Here is an 8,840-nt window from a genome sequence, read left to right on the forward strand (position 1 = left end):
CCCATTGGACTTGCAAACTTTATATGCCCCAATATAGGGGAATGCCAGGGCCAAAAGAATGGGAATGGGTGGGTAGGGAAGTGGGGGGCGCTATGGGGGACTTTTGGGATAGCATTGGAAATGTAATTGAGGAAAATATGTAATAAAACATATTTTAAAAAAAAAGAATATAGTGATTAGTATTGGAATACATACTCCACACTCTGGAATCATCTAAATAAAGCTGGAGCTTATCACAGGCAGAAGGGAGAGGTATGCACTGGGGATCTTAATGAGTTGCACACAGGGAAATAATGAACACTCTTTGTTAGTTCAGTTAGATTCTCTTCAAATGGATACATATGCAATTTTAGCTTTTTTATATGTCCCCACATCTTGTGTAAGTCTCCTGTCTGAACCATGGAGTTCTTACCATGCTTCCCCTGAATTACATAATTCTTCTTGGTTTTTGTAGAATATAACATGTAATTGGTAATAATTTCAGGATTCATTGTTTTGTCAACAAAAGCACAGAAGTGGTATCCTTTATTCCTGGAGTCCCTGATTTTTTATTTTGCATATTTGTTCATAATAGTATTTAGTGTTGTTTAATGATAAATTGATCTATATTTTAAGGTGTTTTTTAAATTTGGACTTAAACAACTTCAGACAACTCTAACTATCTTTCTATACTCATGATTCTGATATTTCTTTCTGTCAGATTTGTTTTACCTATGTACCTTGATTATAACTAGTTATATACCTATGAGCTTGTTCATGCTTTAGGTCTTAGTTCCCGCTAACCATTTTATTGCAGGATGGCTTTTCTTTAATGGTTGGATTTATGTGAGGCTCAGATACCCTTGAATGTACAAGCACCTTCTTAGGTGCAGTGAGAAGCAGGTTCTATACAAGTTGGAGTCATAAAACAACTGCATCCAAAGTACCTCTATTTAGAGACAGTTAGTGGATTCCTTGCATTTCTTTCACCTGAATTCAGTCTGGGTCACTTACAAGGTATTCTAAAGGGAGTCTAAGCTATTCTATTAGGGGTAAGCCTGTGAAGGCTTATAAAAGTTCTTTCATCCAGCTCAAGGGGAGGCTTCAAGACCTGACACTATTACTGATGTTATGGTGTGTTTGCAGACAGGAGCCTAGCATAGCTACTCTCTGAGAGGCCCAACAAGCAGCTAAAAGAATCAGATGCAGAAACTTATACCCAACCAATGGACAGAAGACAGACTCCTGTGGTTGAATTAGGGAAAATCTGGAAGAAGTTGAGGAGGAGGATGACCCCATAAGAAGACCAGCAGTCTCAAATAACCTAGATCCCTGAGATCTCACAGACACTGAGCCACCAACCAGACAGCATACACTAGCTGATACGAGGCCCCCAACACATATACAGCAGAGAACTACCTGGTCTGGCCTTAGTAAGAGAAGATTGCTGTTAACACTTGAGAGACTTGCGGCCCCAGAGAGTGGGAAGGTCTGGTAGGGTAGAGTAGGGGTGGGGGGAGTGGGGAAATCCTTTTGGAGACAGGGGAATGGGATGAAGGACAGTCAGAGGGCAGACAGAGAGTGGATAATGACTGGACTGTAAAAAAAGATTAAAGAATAATCATTTAAAAAAGAAGAAAATAGTTCTTGATATGTAATCTGGGATTATCCATAGGAAAATAATGTGATAAGATCTTCAAGATTAAAGGTAGTAGTGAAAATAAAAGGGTCTATTAGGAACAAAAAAAGTTTTCTGTATTTTAGAAACCTTATCTCTTGAGCAAAAAGCACTAAAGGGTTTCTTTGTCATAAAGACCTACTGACTCCATACCCGATCCTACCTGGAGAGAGCAGGTCTCCCAGAAGTGCTAACAAGCTGAGAGCACAGATAAGATGAACACTTCTGCTCAAATACTTAGCCCAAGAGGGACTTGCCCAAAGCCCTCAGGATACAGGAACCAAGGAGCATCCTGGGACAGGATCCTTCTGGTTTCCATTGTGCCCAGAGCCGACTCTGTGCCAGAGCTCTCCAGAACTGGTCTCCCAGGAGTACTGACACACAGGCTTACAGTAGGAACAAGCCACAGTTAGAGACAGCAAGACCAGCTAACACTAGAGATAACCAGATGGTGAGAGGCAAAGGAAAGAATATAAGCAACAGAAAACAAGGCTACTCAGCATCATCAGAACCCAGTTATCACACCACAACAAGCCCTGTATACCCCCAATATACTGGAAAAGCAAGACTCTGATATAAATCACATCTCATGATGATAATAGAGGACTTTAAGAAGGACATAAATCATTCTCTTTTAAAATATACAGGAGAACACGGGAAAGCAGGTAGAAGCCTTTAAAAAGAAAACACAAAAATCCTTTAAAGAATTAGAGGAAAATGCAACCAAACAGGTAATGGAATTGGACAAAATGATCCAGGATTTAAAGATGGAAATAGAATCAACAAAGAAATCACAAAAAGAGATAACCTTGGAAATAGAAAACCTAGGAAAGAGATCAGGAGTCATAAACACAAGCATCACTAACAGAATACAAGAGATAGAAGAGATAATCTCAGGTACAGAAGATAACATAGAAAACATTGATACAACAGTCAAGGAAAATGCAAAATTCAAAAAGCTCCTAACTCAAAATGACCAGGAAATTCAGGATACAATGAGAAGACCAAACATAAGAATACTAGGTACAGAAGAGAGTGAAGATTTCCAACTTAAAGGGCCAGTAAATATCTTCAACAAAATTATAGGGAAAAAAAAACCCAACTTCCCTAACCTAAGAAAACCAAACTTTCCCTAACAATAAACATAGAAGAAGCGTACAGAACTCCAACTACATAGGGCCAGAAGAGAAATTCCTCCCTTCACATAATAGTCAAAACACTTTATATGCCCCAGTACAGGGGAACACCAGGGCCAAGAAGTGGGAGTGGGTGGGTAGGGGAGCAGGGTTGGGGGAAGGTATATGGGACTTTTGGGATAGCTTTTGAAATGGAAATGAAGAAAATATCTAATAAAAAATTGAAAAAAAGAGAAAAAATATCAATCATGTGACTGAAGAGAAGCATGAGACAATAAACATCTCACATTCCTTGCCAAAAAAAAAAGAAAGAAAGAAAGAAAGAAAGAAGGAAAGAGAGAAAGAAAGAAAGAAAGGCACAAAACAAAGATAAAATATTAAAAGAAGTAAGGGGAAAAGGTAAACAAATATTTAAAGGCAGACCTATCAGAATTACACCAGACTTCTCAACAGAGTCGATGAAAGCTAGAAGATCCTAGACAGATGTCATACAGACCCTAAGAAACCATAAATGCCAGCCCAGGCTACTATAGCCGCAAAACTCTCAATTAAAATAGATGAAGAAACCAAGATATTCTTTGATAAAAATGAAAATACACAATATCTTTCCACAAATCCAGCCCTCCAAAGGATAATAGATGGAAAACACCAACAAAACGAGAGAAACTACATCCTAGAATAGGAAAGAAAGGAAGCTTTGAACAATCCCAAAAGAAGATATCCACAAAAAATAATTCCACCTCTTAAAAAAATATAACAGAAAGCAACAATCACTATTCCTTAATATCTCTTAACATCAATGGACTCAGTTCCACCAATAAAAAGTTATAGACTAACAGACTGGATATGGAAACAGGACGCAGCATTTTGCTGCATACAGGAAACACAACTCGTGACAAAGACAGGAACTACCACAAATTAAAGGGCTAGAAAACAAGTCTACAAGCAAACGGTCCCAAGAAACAAGCTAGAGTAGTCATTATAATATTGAGTAATATCAAATTTCAACTACAAGTTATCAGAAAAGATAGGGAAGGACACTTCATACTCACCAAAAAAAAAATTACCAAAATTAACTCTCAGTTCTGAACATCTATGCTCCAAATGCAAGGGCATCCACATTCATTAAAGAAACTTTACTAAAGCTAAAAGCACAAGTTGCACCTCATACAATAATAGTGGGAGACTTCAACACACCACTCTCATCAATGAAGAGATCAGGGAAACGCAAATTAAACAGACACACAGTGAATCTAGCAGGAGTTATCAACCAAATGTACCTAACAGAGATTTATAGAACATTTCATTCGAAAGCAAAAGAATATACCTTCTTCTCAGCACCTGAAGGTACCTTCTCCAAAACTGACCTTATAATTGGTCACAAAACAGGACTCAACAAATATAAGAAGATTGCAATAATCCCATGCACCCTATTAGACTAAGGCTTCAATAGCAACAAAAACAACAGAAAGTCCACATACACATAGAACCTGAACAACACTCTACTCAATGATAACTTGGTCAAGGAAGAAAGAAAGAAAGAAATTAAAGACTTTTTAGAGTTTAATGAAAATGAAGCCACAGCATACCCAAACTTTTGGTACAAAATGAAAGCAGTCCAAAGAGGAAGACTCATAGCTCTGAGTTACTTCAAAAATAAACTGAAGAGAGCATACACTAGCAGTTTGACAGTACACCTGAAAGCTCTAGAACAAAAAGAAGCAAATATGCCCAAAAGGAGTAGATGGCAGGAAATAATCAAACTCAGGACTTAAATGAACAAAACAGAAACAAAAAGAACTATACAAAGAATCAACAAAACCAGGTGCTGGTTCTTTGAGAAAATCAACATGATAGATTAAACCATTAGGCAAAGTACGAAGAGGGCACAAATTAACAAAATCATAAATGAAAAGGGAGATATAAAAACAGAAACTGAGGAAATTCAAAAAATCATCAGATCCTACTACAAACGCCAATACTCAACAAAACTTGAAAAATCTGGATGAAATCGACAATTTTCTAGACAGATACCAGGTACCAAAGTTAAATCAGGATCAGACAAACCATCTAAAGAGTCCCATTTCCACTAAAGAAATAAAAGCAGTCATTAAAAGTCTCCCAGACAAAAAAAGCCCAGGACCAGATGGGTTTAGTGCAAAATATTATCAGACCTTCAAAGAAGACTTAATACCAATACTTCTCAAACTACTCCACAAAATAGAAACAGAAGGAACACTACACAGTTCATTCTATGAAGCCACAGGTACACTAATACCAAAACCACACAAAGACCAAAGAAAGAGAGTTTCAGACCAATTTCCCTTCTGAGTGTCCATGTAAAAATATTCAATAAAATTCTCACAAACTGAATAGAAGAACACATCAAAACAATCATTCAACACAATCAAGTAATCCCAGGGATGCAGAGATTGCTCAATATATTCAAATCGGTCAAGGTAATCTACTATATATCCTTCCACTACTCAAAGGATAAATGGGCTGAGAAACAACACTGTTCACAATAGTCACAAACAATATAAAATATCTTTGTGTGATTCTAACCAAACAAGTGAAAGATCTGTACCACAAGAATTTCAAGTCTCTGAAGAAAGAAATTTAAGAAGACCTCAGAAGACAAAAATATCTCCATTTGGAATTTAAAAAAAAAAAAAAAGTAAAGTGAAAACTATTCTCAACAATAAAAGAACATCTGGAGGAATCACCATCACTGAGCTCAAGCGGTACTACAGAGCAATAATAATAAAAAAACTGCGTGGTATGGGTATAATGATAGGCAGGTAGATCAATGGAATAGAATTAAAGACCCAGAAATGAACCCACACACCTACGGTCACTTGATCTTTGACAAAGGAGCTAAAACCATCCAGTGGAAAAAAGATAGCATTTTCAACAAATGGTGCCGGTTCACCTGGTGGTCAACAAGTAGAAGAATGCAAATTGATCCACTCTTATCTCCCTATACAAAGCTCAAGTCCAAGTGCATCAAGGACCTCCACATAAAACACTGAATCTAATAGAATAGAAAGTGGGGGAAATCTTCCAACACATGGGCACAGGGGAAATTTTTCCTGAACAGAACACCAATAGCAAATGCTCTAAGATCAAGTATCAACAATGGGACCTCATAAAATTGCAAAGCTTCTGAGAGTCAAAAGATGCTGTCAATAGGAGAAAACAGCAACCAACAGACTGGGAAAAGACCATTACCAATCCTACATCTGATAGAAGGCTAATATCCAATATATACAAAGAACTCAAGAAATTAGACTCCAGAGAACCACATAACCCTATTTTAAATACAGGAAAAAAAGCTAAACAGAGAATTCTCAATGGAGGAAACTCAAATGGCCGAGAAGCACCTAAAGAAAATTTCAACATCCTTAGTCATCAGGGAAATGCAAATAAAAATGACCCTGAGAAGCTACCTCACACCAGTCAGAATGGCTAAGATAAAAAACTCAGGAGACAGCAGATGCTGGTGAGCATGTGGAGAAAGAGGAACATTTCTCCATTGCTAGTGGAATTGCAAACTGGTATAATCACTCTAGAAATCAGTCTCACGGTTCCTCAAAAAATTGGACATACTACCTGAGGACTCAGCCATACCACTCCTGGGAATATACCCAAGAAGATGCTCCAACATGTAATAAGGACACATGCTCCACTATGTTCATAGCAGTCATATGTATAATAGCCAGAAACTAGAAACAACTCCTATGTCTCTCAACAGAGGAATGGATACAGAAAATATGGTACATTTGCGCAATGGAATATTACTCAGCTATTAAAAACAATGACTTCATGAAATTCTCAGACAAATAGATGGATCTAGAAAATATCATTCATTCTTAATGAGGTAAGTCAGTCACAAAATACCACATATGTACTCACTGATAAGTGGGTATTAGGCAAAGATCATGGAATACCCATGATATAACTCAAAGACCACATGAAGCTCAAGAGGAAGAAAGACCAAAGAGTAGATGCTTTAGTACTACTTGAAAGAGTGAACAAAATAATTAAGAGAAGTAGAGTGTGGGAGGTACTTGGGAGGAAGAGAGGGGGAGGGGAACAAGATGCAAAGGATCAGGTATGAAAGGAGATTGAAGAGATGAACAATGTGTAAGGAAATTGAACAGAGGTGTGTAGCAATGAGGAATGGGTAGCTGGGGATAGCAAGCAGAAAGTCCCAAATGCCAGGAAAGCAAGAGCCTCCCAGGACTCTACAGGACAATAGTAACTGAAATACCCCACAAAGGGGAGAGAGAATGTGTAGAGACCATATCCAGAAGTTAGGCATGCCCCCCTGGTCAAGGGAAGGGGCCACCCACCCATTTCCAAAATTTTAACCCAGAATTGCCCCTGTCTAAAGGAAATTCAGAGACAAAGAGTAGAGCAGAGACTAAAGGAAAGGCCATGCAGAGAGTGCCCCACCTGGGGATCCATCCCACATGCAGACACCAAACCCAGACACTATTGTAGATGCCAAGAAGTGCCTGCTGATGGGTGCCTGATACAGCTGTCTTCTGAAAGGCTCTGCCAGATCCTGACCAATACAGATACAGAGGCTTACAGCCAACCACCAGACTGAGCACAGGAACCCCAATGGAGGAGTTAAGCAAGGACTGAAGGAACAGAAGGGGCCTTGTCTGGCATCACAGGAGGGGAGGCCCATGGTCCTGTGAAGGCTTGATGCCCCAGTGTAGAGGAATGCTAGGGTGGTGACACAGGAGTGGGTAGGTGGGTGGGGGAGCACCCTCATAGAAGCAGGGTAAGGGGGGATGGGATAGAGGGTTTGCAGAGGGGAAACTGGGAAAGGGATAAAATTAGAAATGTAAATAAATAAAGATTTTAAAACTTAAAAAAAAAAAAAAAGACCTGCTAACTCTCAGTCTGGTGCTGCAAGTCTCCTGGCAAGTTGGCTTCATGTTGCTAAGTGACATGAAGCTTAAGACACTCAGTAACTGCAGCGCAGTGACACCATTCTTAGAGAATCCTACAGTGTGTACAGATCACTATGCCTAAATTAACACCATCAAATTTGGAATAAGATTTTTTTAATCTATTAATCATTTTATTTGTTTACATTTCAAATGTTATTCCCCTTTCTGGTCTCCCCTCCAGGAACTCTTCACTCTATCTGCCTCTCCTTTGCCTCTAAGAGGGAACTCCCCACCTAAGCATTAAAACTTACTGCAGCAGCCCCAGAGAAGGGGGACGCTGGAGTAAGTTTTAGAGGTTATATTTTGTTTGGGGAAAACAGAGCTAACACATCTTCCATTGTACTATTAGGCAGAGCTCTCATAGGCTGTCCTGTGGTTTATGCAAAGCAGGTGCTTCCTTAAGGTCTATCACTGAGTCATTGTTCTTGATTTTTAGCACTGGAAATTCTGATAATGTTAAAATATTAATTAAAATGAGGTTAAAGACAAGAAGCTTTATGGATTCTCTGAATTCCAAAGTCCTATGTCCAGGGCTTACAAATGACAGAACACTCAGAATTCGGGTTTAGTAAGCCTTGGGTGGCTCTAAATAGTTGTACAAGTCCCCTTATCGAAAGTAATTCAGTCCATAAGTCATTTTTATTTGGGAATATTTTAAATTATGTTTTTAGTTTTGTAGTATTGGCACAGAATTCCAATTTGAATACCCCAATCCAAAAATCCAAAGTCCAAAACTGGTACTGGTGTGATAACACATTTTCAGCTTAGAATTGCTCCATCTGCATTTCTTTTTTTTTAATTTTTTATTAGATATTTTCTTCATTTGCATTTCAAATGCTATCCCCTTTTCCTAGTTTCCTCTCCAAAAATCCCATATATCTTCTCCTCACCCTGCTCCCCAACCTATCCACTCCTGCTTCCTGGCCCTGGCATTCCCCTGTACTGGGGCATATAATCTTCGCAAGAGGTTTCTATTTGAGAACCAAAGTTGACAGAATGCAGTACTGTTTTGTACTAGATACTTATTCCAGGAGGCACCAATGACATACAGTAAAAGGGCCGTGCCTGTGTCCATGATTT

The 8,840-nt window shown here is 38.7% G+C and overlaps 1 protein-coding gene across 1 annotated transcript in view; it reads right to left on the reverse strand.

Annotated features, from left to right (window-relative positions):
• The window catches only part of Rit2 (Ras like without CAAX 2), a 330,474-nt gene that overhangs the window by 109,629 nt on the left and 212,005 nt on the right, over positions 1-8,840 (reverse strand). The gene's annotated exons all lie outside the window — the stretch shown is intronic.

This window comes from Mus caroli, chromosome 18, assembly GCF_900094665.2.
Source record: "Mus caroli chromosome 18, CAROLI_EIJ_v1.1, whole genome shotgun sequence".
NCBI classification, from domain to species: Eukaryota; Metazoa; Chordata; class Mammalia; order Rodentia; family Muridae; genus Mus; species Mus caroli.